Raw genomic sequence first — 21,865 nt, 5'->3', positions numbered from 1 at the left:
AAGAGCAACAAATAACAAATTCTAGTTGATCATTTGGAAAAGTGGCAGAAGGTAGATTTTTTTCAACAGAATCATCTGTTAAACTGCCTCCCAATAGGTCTTCTGCAGTATTTGTGATGATTGGGAACCCAAGATTCTCACAGAAATCAGTCAAGTTTGGTGAAGGAAAAATCATGGTTTGGGCAAATTCTTCAGCAGGATAGCACTCCTTCTCATACTTCAGCCTCCAAATAAGAGTTCCTAAAAGCAAAGAAGGTCAACGTGCTCCAGGATTGGCCAGCCCAGTCACCAGACATGAACCTTATTGAGCATGTCTAGGGTAAGATTAAGATAAGGAGGAGGCATTGAAGACGAGTTCAAAGAATCTTGATGAACTCTGGGAGTCCTGCAAGAATGGTTTCCTTGTCATTCCAGATGACTTTATTAATAAGTTATTTGAGTCATTGCAGACATGTATGGATGCAGTCGTGCAAGCCCATGGGCAAAATATTATTTTATTTAATATTATATTATTATTTGTTGGTTCACTTAATTAGGTGACAAGACTTTTGTCACTTAGTGTATATATGTCGCGGTTAATTTGACACTAGATTTATATTTCAACAATTTGAACAGTTCAGATGCCAAAACCTCCAAGTGCCATCTGAAATTTTCTTCCAAATTGAGCATTTTTCTACGTTTATGCTCAGTTATTTCACTTTAAAGGCAATAAAAGGAAGCTAAGCTTTGCCATAAAAGTGAAAATACTGAACCTACACAAGAGCCTGAGACAAATGCTCACTTTCACAGAAAATTCCACTTTTTGCATCTTAACTGCTCATATAGAGTAATAAATACTATAATTTGCGAGAAAAACCCCAGTCAATAAATGATTTCAGTCTACTAAAAATGTCATTAAATGTCACTTTGCTAATCCTAAAAATACCATCAACTGTTAATTAACGGATTTGTACAGTGCTGATGGGTCTAGACTTCATGAATTTATGAATTTACTTCTCATTAAAGTATAAACTTATTCTGCATCCCTAATCCTTTCCAACACCTAACCCCAAGTTCTACCTTACTAACTATTAATAAACAGCTAGTTTAATGTTTTTAAGCTAATTAATAGTTTAATAATAACGTGAATTGTGTCCTAAACTGAAGTGCTACCAAAACCTTTAATCTGAAGTTGTTGGCTGCAGCTATACAAACAAAATATTTCTAGTTTCCTTGAGAAACTGCATACAGTACATACAAATAGGAATGTATTTTGACACTGACTCAGTTCACTTATATGACTTCATGGCAGAACTAAAGATCTCTTTTGGTGCACATTACTTGAAGCAATTCTCTGATTGGTGGATTTTTTTTGCACAACATTATTGGCAATGCAGTTCATCCGCACACATTTCACTATTAAAGTCCACATGAACCAGAAGAAATTTTCTTTTTCGAATTGTGAGTCAGTTCCTAGAGAAACTGAATATCAAATGAGAAAATAGTGGGCGTGGCTTGTTTTATTCTACTGTGAGCTGATTGGATGCAGTAAAGCAGGCATTCTATTCAGAAAGATCAGGAGATAGTTTGGGGAGAGTTATTACAACCTAACAGACTCCTCATGCTCACCATTTCTGTTTGTTGTCAAAACTGACAGTTGGAGGGGCGTGGTTAAGTATGTTAGCCACGCCCAATACCTCAAAATTATGTAATCTGAGAACTGAAAACTAACAGGAAGCGCGTTTCCAGAAACAGTTTTGTTTTTCTTAATGACATGCACAGATAAATTGTTCACCACAAAGCTAGCAATGTGAGCTTACAAAATCAATATGGCTAGTTTTGATTTCACGTGTACATTAAACATGATTGCTATCAAATGAAGTTGAGCTGTTTGAGGACACAAAAGGTAAGAAATGTCTTGAAATACAACATCTGAATAAGGGCTTTAGATGTGGCTCCTGATTTATTTAAAAAAATAATAATAACACACATCCGATGTCGTGATGTGTGGGTGTGCCTTGTTCCCTAATAATCAGAAGTGTAAGAGTCAGTTATTCTGCCTTTTACCTCAGTTACCACATCTAAAAACTTTGCTCAGATGTATTATAAGATATCTCTTACCTTTTTGTCCTCAAACAGCCCCTGCATGTAAGACTAGTTTCTTATGCAAATTATCCAAAGCCTTCAGTTTTGATTTGATTGACAGTTGTAGTTGTGACAAAACAGAAATCCTTTAGTTAAGTGATATGGAACTGTAACATGCCAATCACACCGAACACGCTTTTCAGTTCCCTAAATACAAGGCACACCACACCACACAGACTTTCTGTACACTGTGGTTTTTGCACACTTTAGAACATTCATCAGGTCATTAGAATCAGATATTCAACAGCAACCTTAGTATACTGTAACTGAATAACTGAGAAATCGATTAACAATAACAAAGCTTGTCTATAGAAGTTCAGCAGCTTTTACTGCCAATCAATTTCCCTATATACAGTAGACTTACTTCCAGACTGTGCTGTTGCACTCTATAGTTATTGATTGTTTATGTGTTTGTTTCAAATTATGATAACTAACAAGAGAACACTTATCTTAAAGTTGTGTGAAGCAAATAATTGTGAGGACTATTATTATATTATGATGACATTTCTATGGGTGTTTCTCAAAATGTGCTCTTTAGCACTCTTGTGTCCTCGTGTTGTTATGTAACGGCATCATAAACTATCAAAGTTCAGTTCCAAAACTCAAGACCGCAAGAACGGAGGACGCATGAAAGTTCCCAGATGCGTTCTTGATTTTGAGGATGTGTAGATGCAGACTTGAGCACAAAACTCTCTGGAGAAGTCCCAGAAGTCATTGCAGCTGAATAAAGGAGGTGGGAAGCGCAATATTTTATTTAGATTTACTTTTAAAGTTCAAAGATATGACTTTTTCATCTCAGGAGTTTCGCTAAATGATACGGTGAAAGTAAACATTACCATGAAAATCTTAATGAAGGCATAAACATATTAAGGGTTTGCTGAAATTCATACTAAAATCTGTTTTATTTGTATTGTGCAAAGTTTATTTGTAAGGTTTTATGAGTATGTTATATATATATATATTGAAAAGGAGAAAAACAATACATTGTTTTATGAACGCAGAGAAGGTTAAGCAGGTTTCACCTAATCCATCAGATTGACATCAGAGAAATACTGCCATGCCAGAGTGAAAGCAAATCTTTAGATTTTATTTAAAGGGGTCCTATTGACTTTATTCTTTGCGTACGAGCCGGCACAGCCATTTGAATCTATTTGGCTCCGAGACTTCCGGTCTCATTCACTTACATTTATTTTTAGATCTTAAAAACAGCTCGTTATGCGTAATTTCAAAAAAATATTCAGTACTGTGAAAAATTCACTGTTATTACTGTTTCTGATAACGCTAAATGTAGAAATCGAACATTGTAATTTGAACAACCCATAAATACAACCCATATTTATTGTTAGTCTCATTTTCAATAAATGATTTAGTTATTTACTCATAAAACTTCATGTTTCATTTCTAGATGTTTCATTTTTGAAGAATTATATAGTGGCATATTTTTGATGGTTGGTCGTCGCCACCTATTGGTTAAATAACGTAATTTCTGCCTACAACTTTCATTTTTGATGATTTTAATCTTTACCATAAACATCAGTGGTTTTATCTATAACATTAACTGTGTTATTTGACTGTTTCTAACTTCAAAACTAACTCAAAAAACTAAAGACTGAATCTTTTTATTGATTTTTGTGTTTTTCAAACACAGATTTGAATGCAGCGATTTAAAGGATTAATAAACACATGCACATCACCATCATTTATAATTTATGTGGCGTGGGTGTTGAGATCTCGATCTTTTAATGATTAATCGTGCAGCGCACACTGAATGCATTGATGCAGGCTAAACAAGCAGTGAGAGAAAACACCTTTAATAACCTAAGAAACCCACCACACCCCGAATAACCTACCACAACTTCTTCTGTCATCATTCAATTTTACAGGAAAGCCTATATGCTTTCATACATGTGATTTGAATGATGCGAGAGACAATCTCTCTGCGATCGTTATAAATTTAGGATTAATCTACAAGTAAAAATCCTAATCCGCAGGTCATGTATGTTCCGAACAGTGGCTTGTGCATAACCATGATCCATCCGTTACACCCCTACTGATGACACATACAAAGGGAGAATGCCAGTCAAAGTGTTTCTGCACACTGTTTTTATCAAAAGTGATTATAAATATTTATTTAATGATTTTACAATTAAAAAGCTGGTTATATTCACAGACAGGTTCCTTTAAAAGATTACTAAAATGTTTTTTTTTAATTGATGACAGCTTAAGACTAGCAATATGTGCTAGCTAAAAATACATTGCATTTGAATTCCATACAGGCTTTAATACATTGTGCTAAGCACTGCAGACCGTTTTAACCTAGTAACCTAGCAGTGCTTGTCTACAAGTTACATCTAAGAGCATTACATCAGTAAGGTGAGTCGCTTGTGAAACACCAGTAGTAGATGCCTTAGACTTACACACATTAGAGTTTGAAGAGTTTCAGCATTATGAGAGAGAGGGAGAGAGAGGTGGTGGGGGAGACCCATAATTCACCTAAACCCACAATAAAAGACTAACGGCTTGTAACTTGACTCTCGTGGAGCTGCTTGGAGAGGAAAGGTGTAAGAGTTGGTCCTGTTAACAGATCACACAGGTTAAAGGCTCAGGGCAGGTCAAGCGCATGTCATCTGCTGACGGCTAACAGCATCTGCAGCTGCCACTGAAAGAAGAGCCGTGCGAAAGACCAGGTCACGCAAACAAATTCCTAGATGTACGACTGTTTAACACTATAAGAGGATCAATACAGCGGGCTACTTGGGCTGATTATGAGCTGAAGGTCAGGCAGTGCGCACAGGACCATGCATGATACTCAATTTCTTGATAGAGGTTTTTATGTTTAATATATATACAGTTGAAGTCACAATTTTTAGCCCCCCTGCATTATTCCTGTATATTTTTCCCCAATTTCTGTTTAACAAAGAGATTTTTTTTCAACACATTTCTAAACATAAAAGATTTAATAACTAATATGTATTAACTAATTTATTCATCTTTGCCATGATGACAGTAAATAATATTTTATTAGATATTTTTCAAGATACTAGTATTTAGCTTAATGTAACATTTTAGGGTTCACTAGACTAATTTAGGGTAAGTTAGGGCACTTGCACCTGTTTATTATTAATGTTCAGAAATATAACTTATATTTGTAAGGTTTTTGTGCATGTTATAATTATTAAAAACAGGAAAAACAATAAATCATTGTATTAATGCTGTAATGTTTTAATAACTTTCTGTTAAAAATATGTGAAGATCATCTGACCATCTAGAAAAACTACGCAGCATCTCATTCCTCAGAGGACACGCTCTCCTGAGTTTGTTTTTCCGAGGTATCCTGGCAAGAACGGTCTCCACAAGAACATGAGTTCGCTCTCTGCGTTCTTGGAATCGAGAAAGAGCCATCAACTGAAATGGAATATTGAGTAGGGGGTGTGGTTTATTTGTGCGCTCCTCTCATCTTTCACTTGCAGCAAGCTAACGGTTTGAGGGGCGTGGCTAAGCAGGTTTCACCCATTTCATCAGACTGACATCATCACAGGACGACTGCCATGACAGAGTGAAAGCAAATCTTTACATTTTGTTTAAAGGGGTCCTATTACATCTCTTTTAACAAGATCCAAAATAAGTCTCTGACATCCCTAGAGTGTGTATGTGACGTTTCAACTTAAAATACCACACAAATAATGTTTTATAATTCTTTGAAACTGCCCCGTTTAGGCTTTGATCCTAATTGTGCCATTTAAGTTTTTTGGTTGCTTTATATTCAAATGCTCTTTACAAAACAGGGCGGAGCTACTAATGCCTATGTGTCAGCATAGTGGCATATTAAAAAAACGAATGTCTTATGCTAATGAGGGAGAGTTTGTCACTAATGTGTATTAGGGTAATTATGCAAGTCAATGTATAAAGATAGTGTGTTCTGTAAACTGTAAAATAAATTAACCACTGAGCCACCGTATTACCCTGGTTTTAGGTGACACAGTATAGTTAATATTAGATGTAATTTTGTTAAATTGTTATATTCTGTAATTTAAAAGAATATCTTTGTAAGGCCTGCTGCCTGTTTTTACCGATTTCTTTTTTTACAGTGAAGACAAACGAAAAAAAATATGCTTAAATGGGCTAATAATATTGACCTTAAAATGGTTTTAAAAAACACCTTGCTCAGCTAAACATCATTTGAAAAAGAAATAAACTAAATTTATAGGAGGTTGAATGATTTTGTCTTCAATTGTATATATTTCAATCATGTCATTTTAGTATGTTTTTTTATTATTATTGTAGGTTTTATTAGCAGAATTATTTTGATTACAATTTTTTTCCTGTAGTTCACATGTATTAAAGAGATAGTTCATTCAAAATGAACTTTCATTCATTATTTAGTCTCCCTCAAGTGGTTCCAAACCTGTTTGAGTTCTTTCTTCTGGTGAACAAAAGAATATATTTTAAAGAAAGCTGAAACCCTACAACCTTTGACATCCATACCAGGAAAACAAAACTATCGATGTCAATGGTTACAGGTTTCCAAAATTTCTTCGAAATACCTTCTTTGTGTTCAACAAAAGAAAGAAACTCGAATAATTTTTGAACAAGTGAAGGGTGAGTAAATGATTTTCAGTTTTGGGTGAACTATCCCTGTAAGGTAAAAATATATAATAATTAGAAATATTTTGTTTGTAACTAAAAAGTTTATGTTTTAGTCATTCATTCATTCATTCATTCATTCATTCATTCATTCATTCATTCATTCATTCATTCATTCATTCATTCATTCATTCGTTTTCCTTTGGCTTAGTCCCTTTATTCACCAGGGGTTGCCTTAATGGAATGAACCGCCAACTTATTCAGCATATGTTTTACATTTCATGTTACACCCTCAAGCGAACCTGGGGGGAACAAGCAAACTCCACACAAAAATGCCAAGTGACCCAGCCGGGACCCAAACCAGCGACCTTCTTGTGACAGTGCTAACCACTGAGCCACCGTGTTACCCTAGTTTTAGTTAAAGTTAATTATAATAACTGTGATTCTCATCAATAATGACAACGTTTTACACCAAGAATAAGCTAAATAGTAGAGGGATACAATATGGATCAAATAAAACAAATTGAAAATAACAAATATTTACAGTACATAGGCATCACAGTGGCGCAGTAGGTAGCATGACCGCCTCAAAGCAAAAAGATCGCTGGTTTGAGCATTGGCTGGGTCGGCTGGCACTGTCATCTTACAGCAAGAAGGTTGCTGTTTTGAGTCCCTTCTAGGCCAGTTGGCATTTCTGTGGGGAGTTTGCATGTTCTCCCAGTGTTCGCATGAGTTTCCTCCGAGTGCTCCGGTTTCCAAAAACATAGGTGAACTGGATGAACAAAATTTTGGCTGTAGTGTATGAGTATGTGTGAATGAGAGAGTGTATGGGTGTTTCCTAGTATTGTGTTGCGGCTGGAAGGGGTTATCTGCTGCGTAAAGCATATGCCGGAATAGTTGGAGGTTCATTCTGCTGTGGCAACCCCTGAATAAGGAACTAAGCTGAAGGAAAATGAATGGATGAGTTTAAATGACTCATAAGGTTAATTTGATTCAGTTTATACATTTAAGGCAACCACTATTTTTTTTTAAAGTGTAATAAAATGTGCACATATGTTATATGGGAAAAATCAAGATTTCTCGCTATAGCTGAGCACAGTGCAATTCTTTTTTGCACTGTAAGTAGAGTAGATGACTAGAAGTGCACTAAGTGAATGGAGGTTGCTGATGCACTAATAAAATTATATAAATTGACCATCTAAATAGATAATCTAGTTAAGTTATTTGACTGAACTTTGGAGAATGCATATTGCGTCATTATTTTTTTTTTCCTGATTTTTACTCAAAAAAATAAAGGCAGTTTTAAAAATCCATCACAACAAGAGCAGTTTCTGTAATTAGACACTCTCAGTAGAGCATTAGTGTTTTAGGCCATCCACATTTTTATCAACACAGTGTGTAATTTTCTTGGTCACCATGATCTAGCTGTGAAAATAATTAGTCAATTCTGATGCGACTCATAAAGGTTCAATAATAAATTATAATGTACACATGTAAGGCACCATATTTAAATTCATCTGATGTAAGTCACTTATTCACAATGAGAAGTAATGCGAAGTACCAAGCTTTACCAGTTTACTTTGTTATATTCACACAGGTGATCTGGTGCTTCTTTAAAATTAAGTAGTCAAAACTACATTGTGGAAAAATATTCGTGAATTATTCAGATTTATGTATTTATATAGTTTATTTATGCTTTTTCACAAAAACTTTTAACTTTGAAAAGTTTTTTTTTTAAAGTGTCCTTTATGAACATTTTTATTAGTTTAAAGTATTGTTGTAAAGATACTGGAATACCAATTGATACTGAAGTTTTAAAAACGTCCATTTCACCACTAACATTTGAGCACTACTGAGCACGTTCTTCAACAGCGCTGATCGGCCATGAAGGTCATCAGTACACCGAACTCACAACTGTTTACTGAGTGTAAACACAGATACACGAACACTGGAGCATTTTAAAGTCACGTCAATCAGCTGGTTTGTCCATAAGCTTACATAAGATTGATCCACTGATGAATCGCAGCTTTAAACACTCCAGTGTCCCTGTATCTGTGGTTAAACACATCACAAAATATGTAAACTGTTCATCAACAGATATTTTTTTAGAGTGTACACTGTGCAATCCTTTTAGATGTTAACATTATAATAGTTTAAAATGCTGACACGATAATAAATAAGTCATTTGTAGCCTGATTTCCACAATATTATGACACAATGCACTACAATAAATATTCTAAGCACAGCGCTGTGATCGTAAGCTTCACAAAACAGCCAATGCTGATCACATAGATGTTATAGTACGCATCAAAGGATTAAAAGTGTCATTTCATTATTTGGCGATTCCTCAACGTACTACTAGGAGGAAGCCTGGTACCACAGTTTGAGAACCACTGCTCTAGCGTAATGTCTAAAGTGATGACAAAACAGGTGATTTTGCTCACATTTTGAAATTATAATGCTGAACGGCATGAAATGCCATCAGTCTACCGAGATTTTCCAGTATTGCTCTGTTGCAATTGGGATTTCACAATTCGCCACCTTGGAATTCTAAGGTTCTATCTGCATTCTGAATGAATGCAATTTCCACAATAATTTAAAAAACTAGGGCAAAATGGAGTAACATCGGCTCAGCCAATGGTGTGAGACTGGGGGCAAGACTTTCTGCTTGACCAATAGCAGATGCCGAATGCTAAAACAAAAACTGTAACTATTTTTCCAATTAGTTGCACACACACAAAAAAAGGAACAACACACTTGTACTTTAATCATCTCTGCTTGAAATTCAATTTGCTGCAAAGTTTCACAAAAATCACTCAATTACAGAAAATGTCAACATCCTAATTTAAACCCATCACTGGTTTCTCCTTTTCTTTTTCTTACTTTTCAGTGTTTAAACAGGCAGAGCAAAGTACTTTGCGGCAAAATTAACTGACAGAAGTGTCTCAGGGAAAAATGCAGACTGTTTTAGCATGGGGCTATGTATCAAGCTACTGCTTTGGAGCAGCCAGCGCCTGCCACCATATGCTAAGTCATCAAATACCAGCCGCACTTTAATCCAGCCAGGCCGAGACCCATGATCCATTATAGGGTCTGTCACTCTGTAAATCACCCAGAATGCAACAGCACTGACTGATGACAGTCTACGAGAGAATCCACAGGCACAGCAGGACATAACTTAGACTGCATGCTGCACATCCTTACCATAGCGTAAAAAAAATGGAAACGTATGTATAAAAATATGATTGCAAGGGTGAATTTGATTACAGATCAACAATACTGGAAGCAAGATTGAAAAAATTATGTAATTTACTCACCCTCACATTATACGAGATGCATGTGAATTTTATCTTCAGTACAGATTTTTTTATGATTCATTTTAAAAGTTCAAAGCCTTTTGTCAAGGCTGTGGACTAAATGTTGCGTATGATGTTTAATTTTGTGCACAGATACATTACAGGATTCAATATATCTTTAGACGACAACCATTTTTTCTTGTTTTGCCTAAATGGTTTTTGTTTTTTATTCTTAAAATGGCTGTATCCATTGACTTGCATCTTATGAAATACCAAAGACCATGACTTCAGCTAAAAAGAATCTTTCAAAAGTTCACACTTAGTGGATGACTGATTATAAAGCTTGTTTGGCATGCTGTCCCGGGAGAAAGCCCTGAGCTCATAAGATCCTCGAGCCCGGGGCTCCCTCCGGTTAGCAAGGTGAGAGGGGAGTTTGAGCTCAGAAAGATCTCGAGAAACCTAATTTAATGGTTTAATTGCTTAAATCCCAAAGCTACATGTATAGGAATTTGCACTAACAAAGGAAGTAATGTCGACAATTAATCTTTTTCAATTAATCTTTTTCAATAGCACTGGCAAAACTACCACATAATCTTTAAGGCCATAGAGACACTTTTTACCCATTTTTTAGACAATATTTTCAAGCTTTGAAAGGTTCAAATATGTCCGCAGTTTCATTACTCTGCTAGACATCTCTATAGTGAAAACATCCGAGAAGCATCATTCCAACAAAACATTTGCTTTTAAGTTGTTTTTTTCTGTCTCTGCAACTCAGAAAACATTTTTCCCGCCCTTACGTTTCACGCAAAACTTGACAAGGTCGACTGTGATTGGCCAGTTTTCATGTCAGTCAAATCACGCTTCAGAATCAATTCTTAAACTTCGGAAACTGATTTTCAGCAGCTTATGACACAATGCACTAAAATAAATATTCTAAGCACAGCGTTGTGATCGTAAGCTTCACAAAACAGCCAATGATGATCACATAGATGTTATAGTACGCATCAAAGGATTAAAAGTGTCATTTCATTATTTGGCGATTCCTCCGCGTACCACTAGGAGGAAGCCCGCGTACCACAGTTTGAGAACCACTGCTCTAGCGTAATGTCTAAAGTGATGACAAAACAGGTGATTTTGCTCACATTTTGAAATTATAATGCTGAACGGCATGAAATGCCATCAGTCTACCGAGATTTTCCAGTATTGCTCTGTTGCAATTGGGATTTCACAATTCGCCACCTTGGAATTCTAAGGTTCTATCTGCATTCTGAATGACTTTGAGATACAGAGCTTCAAAGTTTTTGCATTCCATAGTAAACAGTATATGTGTAACATTTGTTTTTTTTTTTATAAAAAGTCTTAAAATGTAAACAACTTATAAAAAACATCCCACAGTGTAAATAAATTGTCATTTAATAAAACAAAAAAGAAAATAAGAAAAAAAAAATGTCAGATAGAACCTTAAAAATTTTAAGGTGATGAATAATAACCCTGAAAAAGCCAAAGCAACGCAATCACTACCAGATTACTATTGTGTTTGCGATATGAAAAACGTTAAACACATGCAGACATTTCTTCTTTCTGTCTGTTTACTGAACTAGTCTGCAGTAATGAAAACATGAGACTCATTAGAAACAAACAGATGGCCAACCAATAAGTAACTCAGGGTTATACAAAGAGTGGCCAACACAAAATACATACATTCCTGATATGCGAGTCCCATCTCACACTCAATAAACTACAATTACTGTGGTGTAAATACAGCACTACAACATACAAAAGAGAGATCGACTCAAAGTCACTTACAGTTTTATAATGATGTGATCAGCTGTAGTTAGAAAATACGCTGAGTTCTCCTCCTCTGAGGGCTTATTATGCAGCCTCTATTGCTATCATGTGGATGAAAAACGTCAACCGTCTTTGCTCTGCTCAGTATAACAGGCTGATGGATGCTGATGCGCTGTATCTACAAAATTATAAATCTTATAAATAAAATTGCATAGCTGCAATCTAAACAACTACATTCTTGCCTTAAAAAAAGCCTCAAAAGTGCATTATGTTGTCCAACAGCAGCAATATTTGTCAAACTGTAGTGAGTTTATTGATCTGCTGTCACTCTGTGTGGGCGGAGTAGAACACAAGAGTGAGGAGGCTGTACGAGTGCTGATATTGCATAATATCGCACGGCTATCAGCCAATTAGATTTGAAAACCAGACAAAACTGTTGTATATAGCAACAATAATTGGGTACTACTGTATGTTGTGGAAGGGCATCTGCTGCTTAAAACATATACTGGAATAGTTGGAGGTTCCTTACGCTCTAACCTCAAAAAAAATCAAACACTAAGCCAGAAGAAAAACGAATAAATGAATGAATGAATGAATGAATGAATGAATGAATGAATGAATATTTTACAGAGTGTGTTTCCGTGTTTCATCTTGGCTGGTTTAAGTAAATAAATTCAAGTGATTCATTCAAAACTGCTGATTCATTTAGAAACATAGCAAGCTGTTTTACAAACTGATCATTAATTCAAATGATTTGCTTAAAATCAGATTAGCTTTCTTACTGCATCACGCTTATCTTTCACCAGCAATCGCATCAGCATCTCATTTAGCTCCGATGGCTTTCAGTCTTGCTCTGTTTCACACTACCATAACAATAAGTGTTAAATACTGTAGCTCATCCATCAACATGATTTCTGCAGGAGTTTTTAAATGAAGATTTAAAGAAGACCATAACTGCCATGATTCCACACTGCATTCTTAAACTACACCTTTGTTTGTTGTGAATATGCACCCTCTAGTGGCAAAAATGACATACTGTGCCTTTAAGAATACAGCTTTCCTTGAGAAGATGAGAATATGTGCTGAGGAGATGTGTGGTTTCTGTGAGAAGTGCCCATATTGATATGACATAATAAACATGTTAAAAAATACCAACAATAAATCCAGTCTGTGAGGAACCATTGTTTAGAACGTTGTGTAAAACTTTGAATGTGGCCAGTTATTGTGCAATGCGGTTGTCTTTCTCTGATATAAGTTCCAGTGTTTTTTTATAGGCTACATTTGTGCCAGAAGCTGTGATGAAACAGACCATCTTCCACTGTTAACCTTGGCATTATATTATCTAACACTGTCCAACAATGACTGACAAATTTTCCTTTGGTTACAAATACATTTTTTTATGCACACAATTTCCTGAAAATATTAAAGAAATAGTTTATACCCAAAAATAAAACTGTTTACTCACCTTCAGGTGGTTTCAAACCTTCATGTGGTTCTTTCTTCTGTTAAACATAAAAGAAGACATTTTGAAGAATGTTAGAAACCTGTAACCATTGACTTCAATTATAGGGCAAACAAATACTACAGATTTCAAAGGTTACAGATCTTTGGCTTTCTTCAAAATATCTTTTGTGTTTAACAGAAGAAGCTCAATGTAAAAAAAAATGCTTTCTTACGTTTTTTAGTTGAATCAAATTTACATTATTAGTCATCTAAACTCAAACAAACTAAAATATTAGGTTAAACTTTGCATAACTTAAAAAATGTTGTTAAAACTGGATTAACTTAATTAAATTAAGTTAAAGCAACATAAAAATATTTTTTTGTCTTGTCATATTGTCATTACACTTTTTACAGTGAACGTTTGAAATAAGTAAAGGTTGAGTAAACGATGACAGAATTTTCATTACTGGGTCAGCTATTTCTTTAAGTGAATGGTGAAAACCTTAACGGACACAAAAATCACCCATTAAAAACCCCTTCCCACTTCTCCTTGGGGCTGTGTGTGAATTCTCATAAATTCCTCAGATGATATGGAGAAGGTCACCGTGTTGATTTGTGACGCAGGAATGCTAGCACTTTACAACCACACATCAATGACATCAACTGAGTCATCTTGACTGTTTGTGGGATGTGATTTTGGTAATCCACAGACATGACTGCTAAAATATTCGGCGTCTATTAGTGTGCAAAGAAGAGTAAACTTGGAAATTATGACCACATATATGATAAAACTTTCATGCGTTCACCAGATCTGACTGTTAAGATTTGCTTCCCCAACATCCCGAATAATGTGACTTTAAAGTCCACATGAACCAGAAGCTGCAACCATTTTCTATTGTGTATTGTGATGCAGTTTCTATAGAAAGAGACTATTGAACGAGAAAATAGGGGACGTGGCTTTTTTGTTCTGCTGCGAGCTGATTGGATATATTAAAGTAGGCATTATATTCAGAAAGATCGGGAAATAGGTTTAGGGAGAGTTATTACAGGGTATTTGCAGGAATCCTAAAGGTAATGTCAATACCTTTTTAAGACTTTTTAAAGACCTTCTCAAAATATTTTAAGACCTCATCTCCACTTCAAGTTCTAATTAGTATCAAACCAATAACTTAATAAACAGTTGTTAATAAAAAGTTGTAATTTAATAAATCAATAGAGCTCAACCATGCAACAGAATCTCTTGGATTGAGCACGCTGTTGTTAATGTTAGAAGGAAAGTAAATATATTTATGCTTTTTCGGAGTTCAACACGTTGGACAACGCTTGAACAAAACTTAAGACCACGTAAAAACCATACACTGTAAAAGATATGGACGTAGCATCCGTGACGTCACCCACATGTTTACTTGTACTAGCTACAGGTAGGCGTGGCGAATCGTAGGCATTTTGTTTATGCGTCATCGCACCGACGGAGGTATAACAAAACAAGGGCAAAGAGGCGGAGCATGAGCATTTTCTTTAAGAGAAACGCATACTACTTCATTACCTGCTATATCAATAAATGAAGTTTCACAAACTAATTTCGTGAGGAGCACGTGATATGATTGACTGCAGCTGGCCACTCATCTACACTCATTACCTAGCCAATCAGATTGATCCAAACTCACCATAAGTAACCTAGATAAGAACTATTCCCTTAAATTCGTTTCACGAATAAACCCCCCATCCACCCCTTCTCCTCCTTTCCTCTTTTGCCGAGGGGAGCTTTCGAGAACACCTGATCTCGTACTCCCCTCACATGCTCTATTAACCTTATTCTCCGCAGATGAGCGGGTGCTGCCATTTGAATCTTTTTGGCACGAGACTTCCGGTCTCATTCACTTCCATTCATTTTTAGACATTAAAAACTGCTCGTTTCGCTGTTTGATGTTGCAAACTGATATTTCCTTGTTGTATTATTCTAATTGGTCTGTATAGTCATGCAAACATTTGTTTGTAGAGCAAGTTTACCGTTTTTTGCCGTTTATTATTCCTTGTCATTTCTCCCATAGGCGACTGAAACGGAAGTTCTAAGACAATCGCGAAAACAGGCGCACTTCCGCATTTGAGAATAAGGTCAATAGACCTGGCAGGAGCCCTGGGCTCAACTATCTCCGAGCTCAGGGTTCTCTCCCGTGACAGCATGCCAAACCTGCTAACTTGCTAACAAGTTGTCAAACAGTATCTAAGTGTAAACTCTTGAAAGTGCCTTTTAAAAACACAGTTGTAATACATTGAGCCACTAAACATCGTTCTTATGACGCTTTTCTACAGAAAAAAAAAGAGAATTACTTCCAAATACTTCAAATATAGTCTGTGTTAGTAAATGCAAGGCTATTTATGAAATCCAGGCATAAAACTGTATGACTACACTTCAGACGACTGTTCTAGAGCCTACAGCTAATCTATCTGTCGGATTCTGGAGAGCATTACAGCTCTAAAGAAAAATATTTATCCTAAATAAAACAAATACATTTATAGAGATGGTATATACGTATATAATTTCACTCACCTGAGAAATGGAGGCCACGTGGATGGTTTGTGAGCACAATTAAGTGCACACAGCATGCCACATCATCTGATAATTGTAGGAAATAATTCCAAAAAGCAGTTGACTGTGCAAAGCCACATAAAACACAACAAAAATGCAATGTATATGCTGAGCTCAGCGGCTTATCAGCCGGAATCAGCTAAGGTGAAGTGACGGCGACCAGCGAGACCTTGCTGTCACTCAAGTGGCCACGCCCTTAATTATGCAGACTTAATATAACTAATATAAAGGAAACAGATGAGTTAAAAAATTCACCCCGCTCACAGTTGTCATGAAGGGTAATATTAGCTATTTGAACCAAAATCTTTATTTGTACCAGTTTGTAAACACCTTTGTTGTCAAAACTGACAGTTATATGGGCGTGGTTAAGTATGTTAGCCACGCCCACTACCTCAAAATTATGCAATCTGACGATTTAACTGAAAAAAAAAAAAACAGAAAATGCATTTTCAGATTTTTATTTTAGATTTTTTTTTTTAGACAATTCGTTTTTTCCTTAATGGCATGCACAGATGAATTGCTCACCACAAAACTAGCAATGTGAGCTAACAAAATCAATATGGCTAGTTTTGATTTCATTTGTACTTTAAGCATTAGACGCTCTTTGTACCTGCTATTGCGCTGGAGTTTGAGTTTCCTCCAGAAACCTCATCAAAAATAGTTTAAAGCTAAATTTTTTAGACCTTGACCCGAGTTACATCATTAGCGTAACCACGTTTGACTTGGTCAAAGTATAGCCTGTAAAAAATAAACACCCAGAATAGGGCAGGCCAATACAGATGGCGCACTTTTCATAACATTTCAGCTGCTGTGTAATCAGAAAGGAGTGTCAGACAGGGACTGGGTAACAGTACAGCTTTAGGCCAAACAAGAACAACAGTTGCCTAATTTCCTTTGGGCAAGAGTCACTATGCAAATAAGCCTGCGTTTCCCAATAACTTCCTGACAGATCTTTTTTTTTTTTCCTTTACCACTCTTACTTGAGCAAAAATTAGAAAGGTTGTTAGTATCTTCTGATGAGGGCGATTTTTGGTTTTAGAGATTTCCATGCAAATTCAACATGAATGCTAGACAAAATTAGGCATAAAACATAAATAGTGACAAAATATTGAACATAAGTTAAACATTAATGGTGGCAAAATTTTAATACTCTAATAAACAATGTGCAATTACAATATACACAAACCTAAATATCTCTGAAATACATAAAATGCCCCCCAATAATAAGGAAAAAGGCAAACGAGGTACAATATATGTACACTGTAAAAAATTATAAGATCAATTCGTCATGACAGCATATGTTTTTAGTTCATTGTAACTTATTATACTAAGTTAACCAAGTTCTAACTCAATGTAATAAGTTATGCAAACGGTTTTAAGTCAGTTTAACACAATATAAGTTCAATTGACTCATAAGGTTAATTTGATTAAGCTTAAAAATTTAAGACAACCAGGATTTTTTACAGTGCAGGTTTATATATGCACACAATTGAATTTGACGGAAACATTTCATCACGGTGATTACTATGAAACCATATTATACAATAATATAAAATACAATAAAACAATGACTATTTAGAGCAGTTTTTACCTATTTTTCCAGAAATTTAAATCATCAAAAAATTTTAACAAATAATTGAAACTCCTTGTACAAGTATGATATACTGAGTGATCCTGTGTTCTGAAGAGATTTGAGATTTGGGGCCATTTTGCAGGGGTGTAAATATGACTTTAGAAAGTTGGCAGCATTAATATACATTTTTTTATAAAAGAACTTGTAGGTCTATTAGTAAAATATGCGGACTTCTGTAACATTTGAAGCATCATATGCTAATAGTTACAATACAAAATGAGTCAAAAATAATTCATTAGATTTTGCTTCTTAGCAAACCTCTTTTGGCATCGTAATTTTTAATAGCTTTTTTATTTATTTCCAAAAATAGTAGGAACTCAACATAATTCTGTGAGTAAAAAATTAAAACCAACAGTCATTGAAACACAAAAAAAAACAAAAACAACAACTCTGGGTTAGTTTCTTTAAATGTTTCAGGTGACACAGCCACTAGAGGGTGCTGTTTATATTTTTGCAAATCTGAAATGTGTTACTTTAAGTCAGATCAGAGAACCCCTGAACTAAACCCTACCCTAAACCCAACCCATAGTCTTTTAAGAGCAATCTTAATAGAAAAGTGCACCGAAACTACATTTTTACCTTGATTTTATATTACTCTTATCTCTTTTGTGGAACCCTGCTTCTCCAGACTTGTACCTGAGTGCTCTGTCTCACAAGTATCACACCGTACAGGGTGAGCTACTGAGCAAACTGACCACACTAGAAAAGTTGTATATATATACAACTATTAACAAGTGAGGCAAACTTATACAAATCACACACATTTTTAAGTTGCTTACTGATTTTTTTTGTGTGTGTGTATGTGTGTTATAATTTGCAAATAATGTCATGCTGCCCTCTAACGTTCATTTTACACTTAAAAAAATATCTGTTGATTAACAGTTTCCAACATTTGTAATTCATAAGTGTTTTCCATATATTCATGTTTGTGATCTCTGCATGTAAACATTTAATGTTGAAAATTCAACTCTACAGTTTAACAAAGTGACTTTTATTCACATTTTAGTAAATTTTTATTAGAAATAAAATATTGTAAAATAAATAATATAGAGAGAAATATTTAAAGTCTGTAAAATAACAGAATACATACTGGCAGCTTATTGCAAGGTTTTTGTGCCATAATATAAAACACCAACCCATACAATATATCACTTTAAACTAGGGGTGTAATAGATCATAGTTGATCCGTGACTCGTATGAATCACAACCCATGGTTCTAAACACACGTGACCCATTGATTAATTAATTAATTTTTTCTTGTAGATTACTCCCTGCGTCATTCAAATTACATGTATGAAAGCATTTACTCTTTCCTGTAAAATGTAATGACAACGGAAGAAGTTGTGGTAGGTTATTTGGGATGTGATGTGTTTCTTAGGTTATTAAAGGTGTTTTATGTCACTACATGTTTAGCCTGCATCAATGCATTCGGTGTAAGCTGTACCATTAGTCATTAAAAGGTCAAGATCTCAACACCCACGCAACATAAATTATAAATGATAGTGATTTTCGTATGTTTATTAGTCTTTTGAATCGAAAAACACAAAAATCAGGAAAGAGATGCAGTTTTTAGTCTTTTGAGTTAGTTATGAAGTTACCAGTACTCAAATAACACAGAAGTACTGGGATAATAGTGTATAGTTTAGACAAAACCACTGATGTTTATGGTAAAGATTAAAATCATCATCATATACATTTAACTTGATGCTCAAAAATGAAAGTTTTAGGCAGCTATAACATTATTTAACCAAATATGCCACAGAATAATTCTTTAGAAATGACACATCTAGCAATGAAACACAAAGGTTTATGAGTGAATAACTGAATTATTTATTAAAAATTTGGCTAAAAATAAATATGGATTTTACGATTTAATGTACATTTAGTGTTTTCAGCAACAGTAGTAGTAACAGTGAATTCTTCACAGTACGCAATATTTAATAATACTATTTGTTTTTATTCAGCTGATTATTTTTTCTTTTTATTTTCAATAATATTACAAGTTTTAAGTTCTTTTTGTTACAACCAAAAGTTTCTTGTAGTGCTGTTTTTGAAATTAAAGGAAAGCAAATTACATTTGTCTCCTCCCCTTTTTTAGCTTATCTGCAAAGTGGTCCAATCCGTGACTAAAAAACCAATGTGGTATATAATTATACCACTAGTATTAAAAATGTTAATAACAATCATATTTTTTTAATTTTTCAAGGTTGAAAGTTGTATGCGGAAAAACAGCTAATTTATGGATATTTTTACAGTGTACCAGCAAACCACAGCAAATATACTATTAATGGACCTGTGTTGGTTAAAATTTAAATGGCTAAATCACAAATGTTTGTCTTTCTTCAAAAAATAAAAATAACAAATCACAAACTTTAGTTAGATAATCTAAATTGATTTATAAGTGATCTATAACACAAGACAAATAATCTTAATAGACTGTTCAGGACTGACTTTCCCCATTCAAGCTGACTGAAGCTAAACTTGTGTGCTAACATTACCTCCATAAAAATAGCTGCCTGCGGGTGTTACTAAGCTGAGCTGACTTGCCTTTCCAGGGACTTTGGTTTTTACATTGGCAGAAAACCCTTCAGATATTCTTCAGAAAAACAAAGTGGTCAATTATGGCATGATACCTTTTTTTTTCTACACTGTTGAAAGAGCTGACCACACCATCTTTCTTTTTTTACACAAGAAAATAAACTACATAAGCATTCCTTAAACTATGGTTAATCTCAAAAGACAGAATCTGTAATCTGTAAGTGTGTTCCTCACAGAAACCAACAAAAAAAATCTGTCCTGAGGGAGCATGTCGTTGAGAGCAGGCATTTTCAAAACAACTTGCGCAACCGGGTAGATTCCTATATTCACATGACACTGCTGACTGGGAATCAAAAAGGCCCTTTTAGAAGGAACGCCGGGATCTTAACGGATGTTAAGCAGCACGGAGAAGTTTTAAGCAGACACTAGCAGACATGAGCAAACAGAGGTTACTCTTCGTTTGATGGTGCGTGCGCTTTTCCACTGCACTAGACTCTCTCTTATAGTGATGAAACACTGAATGATTTACAGTAAATCAACACAGAGGCCGCACGACAGGAACATAAGGTTAGGTTTCATGGCCCCTTTTTTCCTCGAAAGAGATGAATGAAAGAAACACAACACTTTCCATAGAATGATAGTGCAAAATCTCAAAGTATCCACTGCTGTTCATGGTTTCAATGAGATTCTGAATGCGGATTTTCTATTTCTGATTATTTTGTCGTTGTTCTAAGATAAGCTAAATAAAAAATAAGGAATGAATCAATGTCAAACTTAAATAGCATGTCTGTCTGTATGTCAATCTATCTGTGTTTCTGTCTATCTATTATTTGTTTATCTTTTTAGCTATCCATCTATATATCCATCTATCCGTCTATCCATTTGCCTGTCTGTCAGTCTGTCTGTCTGTCTATCTGTAGTGTATTTCTATCTATCCATCCATGGACCCATCCATCCATCCATCCATCCATCCATCCATCCATCCATCCATCCATCCATCCATCTGTAGTGTCTATCTATCTGTCTGTCTGATCAAAATTGATGAAAACATTTCGTGATGATGATTAATATGAAACCATAAAATAACATAATATACAACAAAACAATATTGTTATTCAGAACGATTATCCCCATTTCTTCAGAAAATGGCTATTGGTCATAACAACAAATGCTTTCATTTATTTTTAATTATTTTTTTGCATAGAGAGCATGTGACTTTTTAACAGTTTTATGTAACAGGCATTTTTTAAGCTTCATGGCTTTACTTTTAGATAACTATAATAATGCCAATAAACAAATATAGTTATCATTTATTTATATTATTATTTTATTTATATTTATAATATTTTCTTAACTTTAAAAAGCCAAAAAAATTGGGGCAATAAATAAATAAAATAAACATAAATACAATATGATTTTTGATTAAATGTAGTCACAAATATGTCTCATGTAAAAAGAAGAGATGAGTAAAAAAAGAAATAAGTTGAAGTAAAGTGATAGACGAATGATGTTTGTAGTAATGGCGTGGGGAAAATAATAGGCTTGCACTTCATCCTGCTCCATTTCGACCATGATGAAATGTATTTTGTTTAAAGAATTGTTTTAAGTGTAGGAATGAATACAAGTATAAGCCACTAGGATGCACATCTAAAGCACATTTGTGTGTCATGCAAAACTAATGGCTAATATTGTCGAGTTAATATGAGTTACTCATAATCCTGACACCGGTTTAAACCTCACACAAGCACACATTAACTAAGCCTTTTATAATCAATTATATAAGACAGAAATTACGGTGGATGTATTGTAGCAGCGGGTCTAACTGGGTTCCCTTTTAGTTATTGATTTCCCTGACTTGATTAACTTTGA

At 34.8% G+C, this 21,865-nt stretch overlaps 1 protein-coding gene and 2 long non-coding RNA genes across 13 annotated transcripts in view; 2 read left to right on the top strand and 1 right to left on the bottom strand.

Annotated features, from left to right (window-relative positions):
• stat5a (signal transducer and activator of transcription 5a) overlaps positions 1-21,865 on the bottom strand; it is a 199,059-nt gene that overhangs the window by 115,877 nt on the left and 61,317 nt on the right. For 2 of the 11 annotated variants that reach the window (XM_087242303.1, XM_087242298.1), the window contains one exon: positions 13,258-13,294. The gene's annotated coding sequence lies outside the window, so the exon portion shown is untranslated. 11 annotated transcript variants of the gene reach the window in all.
• Positions 4,004-9,412, top strand: LOC147845574 (uncharacterized). Its single transcript, XR_015480583.1, has 2 exons — positions 4,004-6,723; positions 6,813-9,412. It is a non-coding gene; the product is annotated as an uncharacterized LOC147845574 (long non-coding RNA).
• Positions 11,062-17,846, top strand: LOC147845573 (uncharacterized). Its single transcript, XR_015480579.1, has 2 exons — positions 11,062-14,801; positions 15,481-17,846. It is a non-coding gene; the product is annotated as an uncharacterized LOC147845573 (long non-coding RNA).

The sequence above is a fragment of the Danio rerio genome, chromosome 3, assembly GCF_052040795.2.
Source record: "Danio rerio strain M-AB ecotype USA chromosome 3, GRCz13ab, whole genome shotgun sequence".
NCBI classification, from domain to species: domain Eukaryota; kingdom Metazoa; phylum Chordata; class Actinopteri; order Cypriniformes; family Danionidae; genus Danio; species Danio rerio.
Note: the sequence above shows the minus strand (reverse complement) of the source record. Positions and strands in the feature narration are given on the sequence as shown.